Source organism: Monodon monoceros, unplaced genomic scaffold (genome assembly GCF_005190385.1).
Source record: "Monodon monoceros isolate NGI ecotype Baffin Bay Population unplaced genomic scaffold, NGI_Narwhal_1 Super_Scaffold_16, whole genome shotgun sequence".
Classification (NCBI taxonomy): Eukaryota; Metazoa; Chordata; class Mammalia; order Artiodactyla; family Monodontidae; genus Monodon; species Monodon monoceros.
In genome coordinates, this window is record NW_021703772.1 from 56,817,793 (window position 1) to 56,831,499 (window position 13,707).

General features: G+C 49.1%; 1 protein-coding gene across 1 annotated transcript in view; it reads right to left on the minus strand.

Moving 5' to 3' along the window:
- The window catches only part of HOXD3 (homeobox D3), a 40,978-nt gene extending 31,156 nt beyond the window's left edge, over window positions 1-9,822 (minus strand). The window contains exon 1 of the mRNA XM_029224660.1: window positions 9,789-9,822. The gene's annotated coding sequence lies outside the window, so the exon portion shown is untranslated. The remainder of the gene's footprint in view (window positions 1-9,788) is intronic.
- Between the last annotated feature and the right edge of the window lie 3,885 nt (window positions 9,823-13,707).

Here is a 13,707-nt window from a genome sequence, read left to right on the forward strand (position 1 = left end):
CCCACAAAGCGATCTTACAAAGCAGTGATCCTCACAGGGGCTGGTGTCCAGCTTTAAGTTTTCAGTCTCCTCTAGTTTTATTCTGGGATGGCAGTCTTCTCTGAGAAATCACAAAGGCAGAGCCATCTCCATCCTTATCCTTTCTCTCTGTCCACCTAGACTACCCGTTTTATTCCACTTCAGAAGCGGATGCCCCATTAGGAGGAGGAGAGAGACAGAAAGTCCCTCTTGTGAGGTGGGAGCCCTCAATTCCTAACTTTCTATGTCTAGAAGGGAGAGAAGAAAACCAGGATTTCCATCCTATTTCTTGATTTAGGTTTAAGCTAAAATTAAAATTAACTTCCAGGGGACTTCTCCCCACACCAGGTGGAAAAGATGGGGCAGAGAAATCCCCCACCCCTGGAGTTGTCCTGGAAAAAGTAATAAGTGACTTACTGGTTTTCTCTCCTAGTGGGCAGGGGAGCTGGGAGCAGACCTGTCTCCTGCGCCCGGCGCTAGCTGGAGCCTCTCACTTTTCTATTGCTGCTTCAGGAACCAACCATCTGCACTTGTATGCTCTTAACCTAATTTATGGTGGGAATTATATTTTGGCTTGTCAACTCTCAAGCCATAAAACAAAGTTTATTGGGATCACATGTTCGTAAATAGCCACTCAGGTTCCATCTCTGGCAGAACCATAAATAACCTTCCGCTTTAAACTTTTATTCACTAAATAAAGGTTCACTGCAACTGTTCCCTCACATTTAAATAGTTCCAAATATCTAGGATGCAAGGGGGGAGTCATATTCATATCAATACCCCAGGCTTTTCAAATAGCATCTTTTCAGGGATGTCTATTGAAACTGGGAGATAGTGCTATTTGGAAAAGGCTGGTTGATGGGCATGTCTTATGATTCTTTGGCTGCATCCGCTGTGAGTACCATCCACTCCTTTATTTCAATCATTTTTTAGCTTTGGATGTGGTAAATAAAGAGGAAAGCCAAAGGCCACTTCTTACTTGCTTATACCAGAAGTTATTTGGGATTTTGTTTTAGCTTCAATAAGAAAAGGGTGGTTGGGGAGATGCTGGGTGGGCTTGGGGGGTGGGGGGGGCAGCTGGAGTTAACACTTGGCTCTGTATTGTTGCGAATGAGCTCAGCGAAAGTTGAAGGTAGCCACATGCCTAGGGGTTTCTATAATTTGCTTAGATCTGGAAGGAAAGCCTTTGCAAGTGACCAAACTGCTTAAAACAGCAAGACTTGGGGTTTGGTAAAGTGAGAAAGTGGAGAATAGCCCCATCGGCATCTTTGGCGACTGAAGCTCTAAAGAAGGTTATAAAACAATAAAAGCAGCCCTGGTGTGAAGGGGACAGGGTGTGAGGAAGTAAATGAGGCTCTCAAGGAACCCAAGCCCAGGAAGTCAGATGTCCCCAGTCCCATAGTGTCCCAACCACAGGGCTTAGGAGTCCAAACCTGGGTGGGATCCTCTCTCTCCCCCACCCCTTACCCTTCCACCAGCACCAGAGGGAGAGCCTAAGAGAGGGGGAGGCAGCGGGCTCTCCTGCTGTGAAAGCCAAGAGAAGGAGCTTGGGCCCGAGCACTGATCCATGGAGTAGAATGTGCCACGCTATGCCTGAGGTAGGCGGGGGTGGGGAAGACGCCCCCAGCTCCCACCAAGGGGAGTGAGTGAAAAGAGAATTGACACCCAACATCCTTCCATAGCCTGGCAGAGTTGCTACCAGTGTGAAAACGTATGATTTTTACTATTCCGATTAAAAGAATGGGTGTTCTGTGTAGCTTTGTAGAGCACATATATGTCTATGATTTCTAAATCAAATTCAGTTGTAAAAGTTCTCATCAGCAAACCCATCAAGCCTTTGAAAGAGACTCCTTTCCACAAAAATCTCTCTGCATCCTAATTTCCACCCATTCTCTGTGCATTTCTAAACCCATTTCTTGATTTCACTTTCACTGGCTAGAAAGCAGGGGGCTATTAGCCCGGACTGTATGGCATCTGTTTCTTCCCTCCCCATGCCATTAGCCGCTTAGGAGTACCTTTTTCTTTTACAGTTGGTAGCATCTGTTTTTAAAATATGAGTAAGGATCAATCCTTTAAAAAAATGTTTTCTGACTCTATTAGCACTAGGTGAGCAGCTTCAAGACAAGCCCCCGTTAATCCACTGTAAAAAATAACAAAAGTTTGAGGGGCTGGGAAAAGCCTTCTTTATTTTTCCTTAAGTTAATAAAAGAGGATGAATCAAAGGACCTATGACATTCTAGGCAATTGTTATGAGCTTTTTATGGGGGAGGGGCCATGTAAAGAGACCAGGCTGAGAGAATGGTGTTTGAAACTGACACCTACTCAGGGCTCAGTAGATACTTTTTGAATGAATGGTGATAAAGGATGGTAACTGGGACTTGCCTGCAGTATTCACTGTGGCTTTCATAAGAATAAAACTATATAGTATACTCTGTACATTTAGATAATAACAGCAAAGTAACTAGCTATGCGTAGGGGAAAAGGAGAAAAGAAAGGAAGACACTGAGGCAGACAACTTCAATTACTTTCTAGTCTTAGGACAGCCAGGCGACATGATTAAAGGAGAAAGTGTCTACCTCCCTCCAATCTTCCTTGGCCCCTGCCCTCAATGCTGGGCTTCTGTAGATGAATGACAGAGTGCAGATGGGGAAGAGCAAACTCTGTCTAGTAGGAAGGCTAAGCACCAGGGAGAACAGAAGACTACTTTGGGCCAATTTGTTGGGGTTTTTCCAAGGACTTTCAATGGTGGTGGTAACAGTCCTGAAGAAGAGGTCGGGGAGAAGAGGTGGGGTGGGGGCCTTCTTAAAAACCTGTAAGGAATTTGGTTTCTGGGTAAATTGAGACTCTGGACACTGTCCTTCCTCACTGGGCTGGAAAAAGCCAGTCCTGGGAATTCCTGCTCAGAGAGCTTCCATGAGCTAGGGTTCCCTGAAGGAACCCAGATGCCAGAGCCGCTCCCAGGAAGGAGGAGAGACTGAAGGGGCCCCAAGAGGCGTCAGCTGCACTCCAGATGTATTGAGGTCCACTCTCTGCCACCCTAAGGGCCCTTGCTATGTGGCCCAGGAAAGAATATCCTGACCTTGATTTTCAAGAGGCCTCTTGCCCAGAAGTGGTACTGAACTCTTCCCTTAAACTGTCTGCACAACCAGGATAGGTGGGGATGGGACTTTGGATGAACTCCCTAGGCTGGGGGCAGATAAAGAAAGACTGCCAGGCCTGGCACTTAGGGACACAGGCTGGCGGTAGAGCCAGAAAAGGGCTGAACAGGGAGTCCCAAGCAGGAGAGAAATATAATTCCATATTCCTGGCATTATATCCCATTACTGAAAGAGGACTACTTCTCCTGCTACCCCCGCCCCTCCCCCCTAAATGGAGTCTGCTCATTGGAGCTCTGCCTTGGTGTCCTCTGGGAAGGAAAGGTGACCCCAGAGGGAACCACTCTAACAGTGAGATGTGCCATCCAAAAGAACAGGCTCTCGGGCAGGATCTCCGATGGCAGGGCCAGAGATTGGAAAAGGCTCCAGCAGTCCCAAGAAAAGCAGGATCTGGGGGGTCACCTAAGTCCTTTGAGAACCAAGAATAGAGGGTAGATGGCACAGGAGATGGAGGTGGCTGGGTGGCTACAGCACTGCCCGGTTTCATGGGCCAAACTCTGCCCGACATGGTTGATAGCAGAAGAGACTAGGTGGGTTTGGACAGAAAATCTGACCCAGGTGGACTCCTGGTTAAGCCAAGAGAAGCAGCTTGACCAAGGGTTGCGCAGGCCCTCTTACAAAAAGTCTACAGTCAGAAGTCATGGAGGCCAGGACTAAGGCGTAGAACCTGGTTGCAGGGTGTGTGTGTGTGTGTGTGTGTGTGCGCGTGCATATGTGTGGGTTATAGCCTGAAATAGTATACATATAATTATTTTTAAAAGATATAAATAATCTAAAAAATTGGAAGGGCTGATGGAGATTTGGGGGGCATAGGCCTCTTTAAGACACACCTTGACATCACTGTGGCCCAAGTTTGGAGCTGTGGCTCAGCCACGGTCCTGGAGCCCAGATCTTGGAACACAAGCAGATTAAGGGGGAGTTGGGCACTCCTTGCCTCCTTTGCTGTTGCTCACTGGCCTTTTGCTTTCCCACCCTGTCCCAGCTTTCAAGAGACTGAAAAGAGGGTACTTGCCCTGGGGCTGTAAAAGAGGATGCTTGGCCTAGTGGGTGTGACTGATGGGTGGTGGTGGAGAAGGTGACTCCAGAAGGTGGAAAGTAGGGCCTGCTCTGTGGTAAGGCCTGAGCCTTCTGTAGGAGTCACAGATGTGCCTGTGTGGGTGTGAAGCCTCCCTTACCTGACATCTGCCCACTGAGGAGCTAGGGGCACTTTCCTCCTAGGTTTGGCCCTGAAGTCTACCTGTAGGAAGGGGCCAGACACTGAGACCCAAGGGAGTGGGGTCTATGAGGCCCACTACAGCAAAAGGAAAAGTCCCAGATCCATGTTATCCTGTGACGAAAACTCGTCCTGTCTTCTCTGTACAATTCAAGGATTAGGTGAGTGAACCAGTCTCTTTCAGCTCTAAAAGTCTAGGCCTGATTACTGAACAGAAAAAGGATAGTGATGATAAGAACTCCTATTGAATGCTTGTTATTCAATATGTGGTCGAAACAGGTACTGAATGTTTGGCTTGTGCAAAAAAAAAAACTTTTAAGTGCTTAATCAGTGAGTTAATGTATGTAAAGTAGTTAGAATAGTGCTGGGCATATAGTAGTGCTACGTAAGTAAAAATCCTCATAACAACATTTGAAGGTACTCTTATTATCCCTACTTTCTAAATGAGGAAACAAGCCCAGAGAATTTGCCCTACTTGCCTAAAGTCACACAGCAGGTAAGTGATAAAGATTTGAAAGAAGGCAGGTCTGTACCCAGAACCTACTCGCCTCTTTGAAAAAATCTCCAAGTTAGCAAGGGATCAATGTCTCCTTCCCTATATGGGAGCAACTAGTCAGCTTATGGGGTAGTGACATTAGAAAACCTAATTAAGGAGGGAGCCCCCAAACCTAGGGGAATGGCTGTTGCTGAACGGTATAGAGAGAACTTGGCCTCTGGAGACCAAAGAACCATAAAAGAACCAGGAGATACCCTTGGCCAGTTCTCAAACATAAGCGTACATCCTAACTGCCATGGTGGAGAGTGTTTACAAACTGCAGGTTCTGGACATTCTGATTCAGTAAGTATGGCATGAAACACAGGAACCTTCATTATAAACAAGAGGTTTGAATGCAGGCCTTCATTAAGAATCACTGCCCTAAAGTAGGGAAAAGAGGGAGGCAAAAGACTGTGCTGCCAGGAGGCAACGAGGAACAGTGGGGTTGGATCTGAGCCAGTCGTTTATGTTGGGTGTCACAGCTGATGCAATACCCCATGGAGCCCACCAAAGGCCTGAAATGGGCGCAATGGGGAGAGAAGAGTGTATGGGTGGTGTGGAAAAGGGGAGAGAGGAGCACCTGCGCTGTTCTCAAGCCGCACAGTCAGTGGGATTCACCCGGTATCTCAGAACCTCGAGGCAGGCCCGAGGGAGTCCCAGGGCGCAGGCCTTGTTCTAGGTGAGCCAGGGCGAGGCCTGTCAGCTTGAGGGAGGAGGGGCTGAACGCTCGGCTTTTCAAGGCTGCCGGTTCTAGGTACCAGGAATTACGGGAAAGGAAAGTGGCAAGAACAGCAGCCCAAATGAGGGGGCTGGTTGGGATTGGGCGCAGCTTGCCCCACCACCGGACCCTAACTCTTCCTGCTCTTAGGAGCCCAGGGCGCGAAAATCGCGCCCCCTCCGGGAAGGCAGAGGAACTGAGGTGGCCCGCCACCCCCGAACCTGCCTTCTGGCTCCCGGGACTCTGGGCTGCCTCTGCTCGGGAAGCAGCCCCTGAGTGTAGGCGCAGCACCGCCAACTCTCCTCGCAGGCGGAAAACACTCTCCTAGCAGGCGGAGGCGGGGGCGGGGTCACGTGTCCTCCCCTCCCCCAGCCCGCTGGCGCCCGGGACATCTCCCGCGCCTCCGTAGCCCACAGGACGCTTGTCCTACAGCGCCTCCTCCTGGACAAGGCGCCAGACAGCAGAGCAGGGGGACTGCGCCAGCCCCGGAAACCCGACGCCCGGGCTTCTTCGCGCGGGCGGAGGTCTTCCCGCGCCAGAGGCTGCGAGCTGGTCCTCCTGTCCCCTGGGGCGGTCAGAAGGAGTTGAGAGGGCTCTGAGGCCGCCTCCCGCCGCAGCACTGACAACAAGCTCGCGGCCCAGGAGCGTGCATCCTCCATTAATTAGGCGAGTCCAGGCGGAAAAGCCCTCCAGTTTGTCCGTTTATTTATTTATTGTTTGACCGCTCTCTGCTGAGCCAGTGGTCCCCACAGAGCCCTCGAACGTGCTGCGCTGGCGTAACAAGATCTGGGAATGGTCCGGCTGAAGGATTGGCCTGAAGTTTGGCGGTTTGAACAGGCGCCAAGAGGAAAGGCCTTTTCCCAAAGCAGAAACACCAGGCTGAAGAAAATCTATACACTTCCCCAAGGATCAGATATATATATACACATACACACACACACACACACGTATATATATATATATATATATATATATCTTCTTTTAAGGTGTTAAAAAATGTATGTGTGAGTGCTTATTTTAACACCTTGAAAGAAGATTTGGTTTCCTTTTGGCCACTAGCTCGCATTTGCAGACTGTTTCTAAAGTACAGATTTAAATTGGGGTGGGGTGGTGAGTCAAGATGATTGAAAATAACGTAGTCAAGGGCAAGATGTTTGACTATATTTAGTCTATATATTGGAATAAAGGAAAGATGAGTGGCGAATCCTGAGGGAGGAGTTGGAGAGATCGGGTTATATCTTCCTGCTCTGAGTCCACTCGCCCCCTCCCCCCTTCCGTGCTTTGCTGGTTGGATCCCCAGGCTGGGCTATTTCATTGCACATGCGCCGGACGCTGGGCAAGCGGGCAAGGCAGGCGCTTCGGGGCACTGAGCTTTGCGGTAGCTGTGCGCAGTGCTGGGCGGTGTGAGGCACCGCGCACTGCTTCTGCGCCTACCTGCAGAAGCGCTTGGACGCCCCATCTTATAGAGGCAGGAAACATACTTTTTCAGGAAAACCTGTGTTAAAAACCTCAAACGTCCCTTCTGATCTGCAAGCCCTGTTGCGCCAAACCAGCAAAATCGCCATGTTGCCGGTGAACCCTCTCAAGGTTTTCGTTTGGATCAGCAGTTTCACATCTAGTGCACGCCTTCTCCCAAGTCGTTAATCAAGGCGGGGTGGGGGAGAACCACCTTACGTTCAGAGAGCACAACTTCTCCCTCAGTCTGCACAACTATGAAGTCTAAGGGACCAGTTCCTAGAAAGAGGGTATCTATTCACACCAATTCCGGAAAAGTGGCCCTAAATTGGACTTAAATAGGAATTCCGAGTTCTTGGTGGCTTCTCCCCGGCTTCCGGTGCCCCCGCGTGCCCTGTCCGGCGGCCGCACTGCGGCAAGGCCGTAAATACCTCTAACAGCTGCCTGCCAGTCCAGAGTGAAATACTGTCTTTGTTCCTTCCCCTGCTTCTCGAGCTCGGAAAACAGAATTCTGGCGAAATATATTTATTTGGAGGAGCATCTGACAGGAAAATACGTTTGGCTTTCAGCCCTGGTGCTTGACCACATTTATAACAACGAGCTTTTTTCTGGTCCTGCCGGAGAGCCCAAGCCCAGCTCACTGCCTGACCTTAGACACTAAGGCCCGGACGTGCCACCGGCTCCCTGATGTACAAAGGGATAGAGGTTCGGCCCAAGGACGCTGAGAGTTACACTCCCCAACTTGTGAGGTCCTAGGGTCCAAGTGGTTTTTTTATAGTTTCGTTTAATTTTTTAAAAATTGGGTTAACCGGGACAGTGGGGGCATTTCTGGCAGTGGCAAAAGCGTTAACTAGTTCCTCTTGGACTAAATGGCCTGCGTTCAAACGTGATTTGCAGATTATTTATTCCCTTAGATGCAATTGACCCTTTAAGGTCTTAATGCAATTGACCATTTAAACTCTTAATGCTACCACGGGACTTACAAAGAGCCCCCTAGTCCTCCATATCTGCCCATGACGTCACCCTCTGCTGCGTAATCGGACCTGCAGCCCGCCCAGGTTCTCAGTCACTTGGGCGCGCTCAGCCATCGAACCCAGGGAAAGGCGACTGAAGCTCTGAACACAAGGGCTTGGCCATCATGGCCACAACTCATCCCCACCCGCACCGAGCTTTCAGGCAACCTAGGGGCTCCTTAGGCTCTGGAGTTGCCAGGGGAGGGCCTTGTGAGCCCCTGACCAGGGCCCTGCTTTTCAGTAGGTAATGCTCTAAACCAATATGAAAGAATGATCTCAGCAGTACCGTAATAGAGAAATATTTACAAAATACAGACGTTCCAGATTTAAAAATCACTGAGTTTCTAATTTGTTAGTGATCATAGTGATCCACAACAATTCTGCTAGACGTCAACTGACCACTAATCGTGGCCCTCCATTTTGAAACTCGCATGATTCCGTCGTTAATTACTAAAAATACCTTTCTACAAAGATGTCATTTATTGTTCAGAAATGCTTTTACGGCCAACACGGTTACACTGGAATATTTGGGAGAACATTAAAATGTTAGGGTTTTCCTCTGGGTGGCTGAAAAAACGATACTCCGCCGCGCGCAGGTCAACCTCATGCGCAATGCGGCAGATTGTCCCAAAGGTTTTAACATTTCACAACGTGTCCACGAGAGAATAGGCAATAGGATTTGAGAACTGCATCCTCAAGTGCCGTTCAAAATCCGTGGGAGAAAATAGCATTTTTTTCTGCAAACAATTTTCTTTTGACTCATAGATATTTTGGTCCAGTAATTTTGAAGTAGAGTTGGAAATGTTGCTATATAATATTTATTCGTAGGCAACACACACACACCACGACAGTACATTTAGAGAGCAAAATATCTACTCTTTTCCCAATCCGGCAAATAAGAAACACACGCGATGTCTGAACTTCGACATGCTTCGAATTTCTGAAATGTCTCTTGGTTTTTCCCCAAGACCTGCACCAGATTTTCTGATACTACTACCTCTCAAAACATGCATCCATTTTGTGGCATAGAATAATCCAAATTCACCTGACAGATTATTAGATGTGTGAGGAACCTTTCTTGAATTGTTACAAAAATTATCTAAGAACTAGAGAAGCAGTTAATATTTAAAATTCCATCTCATATACAAGGCCCAATAAACCATAAACCCTAGAAATTAGCATCACTCATCAAAGCCTAGGTTAACAAACCAAGCACATCCTGGATACACAGAATCTACCCCACCCCCAAGCTCCAACCCTCAAAACACACCTGTTAGCCTCCCAGGTACCTCTGACCACAGACAAACCGCAAAACACTGCTCTATACTACACAGTGCCTTTAGTGACCCTCCAGCAAAGCTGACACATCCAGGAAGCATCTGCACACTCTTCCCAGGGTGGGGACCGAGGGGCTCTCCATCTATGCCGCTATCCACCTCCCATAATCTCCAGAGGAAATAGGGCTTCCCTTCGACTTCTGAGCTCAGCTGGACCCCACCCGGGGCCCCAGGGGACGCCCGCTCAGAGATGGAGTGATCTGGGGCAGGGGGCGCAGGCAGCCACTCCCAGGTCCCGGGGATGGGGAGGGGGTCGGGCAGGGATCTCCGAGCTGCCCAAACGGGTGGGCGCCTCGAGCTTCTCGGTGGCAGCGCTGGGGGCGCGTGGAGGGGACGGCTCTTACCGGAGGTGCCGGGCTGGAGGCGGCGGTCGGCCGGGGCGGCTGCTGTAATCCACTAGGCGCTGCCGGGCTACGCGCGCTCTGCGCGGCAGGGACCCGCTCATGTTAGAGAAGGAGCCGCGTCGGAACCGCGCGGCTCGGTCACCCAGAGCAGGCCGGCTGCTCCCGGCGGGCGGTGTCGGCGCCGGCCGGGGCCTCGGCGCCCCGGATTCCTTCCGGGCTCTCCCGCCTGCCGGGCTCCCCACCGGCTCCGGGGGCGGCAGCGGCGCGACCGGGGCGAAGGAGCGGCGGGGCCAAGTTGGGCGCCGGGCGGGAGCCGAGACCGCCGCGGACCCCGCAATCCCACAGCCGGCGACTGGAGCCCACCTCTGCGGAGACAAAGGTTAGAAAAAGAGGGGGTGAGGCTCTAGGAAGGCAGAATGCGGGGGGAAATTCGCCTGGGAAATCAGGAAAAAGGCCGTGAAGGCGAGCGGAGCCTGCACATGACCAGCCGCAGCCAATGACGACCGCAAATAGGTCATAAAAAGGTCTATTACCAAGTTGTAAATTTTCTTCAAACAAAAAGGAATTTACTGCAATTCCTTGCGGATTTTGCACATACAGCTCGCAAGCGCCATGTTTTTCCTCTCTCTCTCCTCTTCCCTCTTCTGTTTTTCTCCTCTCCTTCCTCCCTCTCCTCCTCCTCCTCCTCCTCTTCCTCCCTCCCTCCCTCCTCTCCTCTTTCTTCCTCTAAGTCCCTCTCCACTGCTTTCTCTGCCTTTCTTGCCTTCACGGTTCCTTTTTCTAGGAATTCTTTTCCTTTTATTTATTTTTTTGGTGGTTTGGCTTGAGACCTCTGCTCATTGGGCGCTGTGTTACAGGGAGAATGAGTGCGGTGTGCTGCCCCCCGCGCTCACTTGGGGAGGTGATCCTGGCGGTCACCCCTCCAACTCTCCCCTCACTTGGTTTCCCCTCCCCTTACCTCACCAAAAGGCCGCTCTGAAAGAGGAGACAAGCACTTTCGGTTTTTGCCCCTCTCATCTCCAGGCAAGCCAGCCCGTCTGACCTTGCGCAGAAAACCTGGGCTCTGCAGGCCAAGAAAATGTGCTCTCCCCACAGCAACCCTCTCCTACATAAATTGGGGTCCCTCCCATTTCTTCCAGTTTCTGCGGTAGAATTGCCAACCAGCTCAAAGACTGGAAATGGTTTTATGTACTTGTCAACTTCTCCAAAATAATAGTTTGAACCCCCAATGCCTATCCTTTTTCTCAGCAGAAACATCTTCCTGAACAGTCCTGGGTTAGAGGAAAGGCAATATTTTTGGATTCCCTCTGAAACCCCTTGTTTAAGTCTCCCCTAAGTGCAATTCTCATTTACATGGAATTAATTGTAGCCCCTCTTCCCTTGCCCCCCAAATGTTTGTCCACTGAAAAGCCTGGTCAATGCAACATTGAAGAGGAGAGGGGCTCCATTTGTTTAGGAAAAAAGCAACTCCCCAGTTTCAGGCTTGGAAGAAAAAATAGTCCTTCTTCTTCTTTTTTTTTTTTTTTTTTAGTCCTTCTTCTTCAAAGGCAGGAGTCACATTCCCTTTGCACTTCTCATGGAAGCTGCCCCAGTGAACCCCAGATGAAAGTAAATGTCCTTGGCTGGCTCCCCTCATCATTAATGCATGGGCATGGCCATCAGGCTTTAGAACCTGCCTGTTAAGAGGTAACCTCTCACCCCCCATCCTTTCAAGGACACTGTCTTTGGATTTCTAGTAATACGTTTATAAACATTTGCATTGGATGTCTATTTGAAAGTTCTCTATTAACATCCTCACACCCAGTAAGTACCTAAGTGGACGTGGACTTAAGCAGGAAGCACGCAGCACCCTCTGGAGCAGGCCATTTGTATCCCTTGAAAAAGCTCCGATGACCTTGGATGTTTTTGATTAAAGTACTTCTGTTGCCACGTGTCAGCAAAAGTCATATTCTTTCTAGAAAAAGTCAGTGGGCTCCAACTTTTCTGGAGGTAACCATAGCAGCAGCCAGGGTCCATTAAAATGTTTTCTCTCTTCCCCTGTTCACCACCAGATGCTCGAGGATTCAGCAAACACTGGGGAAGCAGAGGACAGAGGTTTGGTCGTGAAACAGCAACACCTTCTGCACTGAAGAATAATTAAACAATATTTTTAATTATACAGGAAAATCAAGCACGTTGTTGGACCCTCCCAAGCTAGAGCACTTTACACTGGTCTGTATGTGTGGAACTGAACAGAGCTTGCTCAATTCTGAAATATTCTGAGAAATTACTTCAATTGTCAATTTTCCTCTACCCAAATAAAGGCGGAGCTTTATGACCCTCCTTTTCAGCTGAGGGAAGGAGGGCTGGGAAAAGACTCCGCATTTTTTTAAAAAGCAGCCATATTTGCACTTCTCCCCACTGTGCAGCCTGTAAGCCATGTGCTGGGCTTTGTGGAATCTCACAAAATGGGAGCCCCTGAACTGACTTTTCTCTAGGAACCATTGAGACCCACACCCTCTTTTGTGTGTTTCTGGTCCACGCAAACAGAGAACCTAAATCACTTCGGACTCTTGGTTTTTTCATCCAGTGTTAACATTGGAGGGTCCGATCTTTCTGTAAACGGTTTACAAACCTCTCTAAGCAGACTCTATAAGCAGTCCAGAGCACCAGAGTGTCGGCTGTTTGCAAAGGGTTCTCTGAAGGTTTATGCAAATTGCTGCAGCAAAAATGTTGGTTTGCTTATTGCGGCAAACCCTTGGATGTTTTCAGATTTGAGCCAATTAGAAGGGCATCTCCTGCACTCGTCATTGCGAGTTGTCTGCATGAAACACTGTGATGGGGGTTTCTAGCCACTGGAAGAAAGAAGGTGGTGAGTGTGTGTGATTTGTAATTCCACAAGCCCTTTATTTGGAGACAAATCTATGCTTTTCCTAGCTACAAAAGGAAGCATATATACCTACATTTATTACCAACACTTTCTACACATGACTAATCTACGTATATGTACAAATACACCAAATATATACCAAAAATACCAAGTCTGTAAATGTACAAATACGCTCAAATGTACTAATTATGCAACAGCCTTTTTCCTTACATGAGCTACGAGTTTACCATGGGTCAGGGGGCCGATGGGGCCAGAAGGTACAACACTTTCAGAGGAGCACAAAGTGGAGAGGAAATAAGAACATTTTTACCTCCCTTCCTTCACTGATTTCCACATATATCCATGCACCAGGTCCCACACCATACAGAGAGTCTTGCCCATATCGATGGCTCTAAAAATGATTTGGGGGGAGCATTGTTGTGTAGGAGAGAGCGAATTTTGCTAATAGAGGAGTCCCTTAAATGGAGGGCAGCTGGAGCTCAGCCAGCACCAGTCTCTAGCCAGCTTACTCCCACCCTCTCCCCAGCCAGGCTGTTCCCTAGCCATGCTTTCAGGCACTTGGTATACTTGCTCTAAACCAGTCAACAGCAGAGTCTCAGGCAACACACAGAGCAAAATGTTTCCAAATGCAGCATTCACGTTTGCAGCTGTCTCCTCTCGTGCACCACCCTTGATTTAAAATTGTCTTTCCTGGCTCAGGTCAGCGAATGCCACAGCCATGGCCTCTTCCCTGGATAGAAAGCCAGGTGGTGCTTCGCCTCTTGCCGAACCAGTGCCAACATCTTCCTGGTCCTTGAAACAGCAGGCAGACAGCTCACCAATGCCTGAGGGGGTGATACAGGCCTAAAACTATAGGATTCCAGTTTCTTACCTGTGCAATAAAAGCCACTCTGGAAATTAAAATGTACCTCTTTAAAAATATACAGGCATCTAGAAAAAGAAGAGAATTCTTCAATGCCTACCTGATAAAGGTGCTTTCCCTTTTGGGGAGAGAAATGTTAGCTTACTTGAATTTCTCCTCTTCCCTCCCGCCCCTCTTCCCCCTCCTCT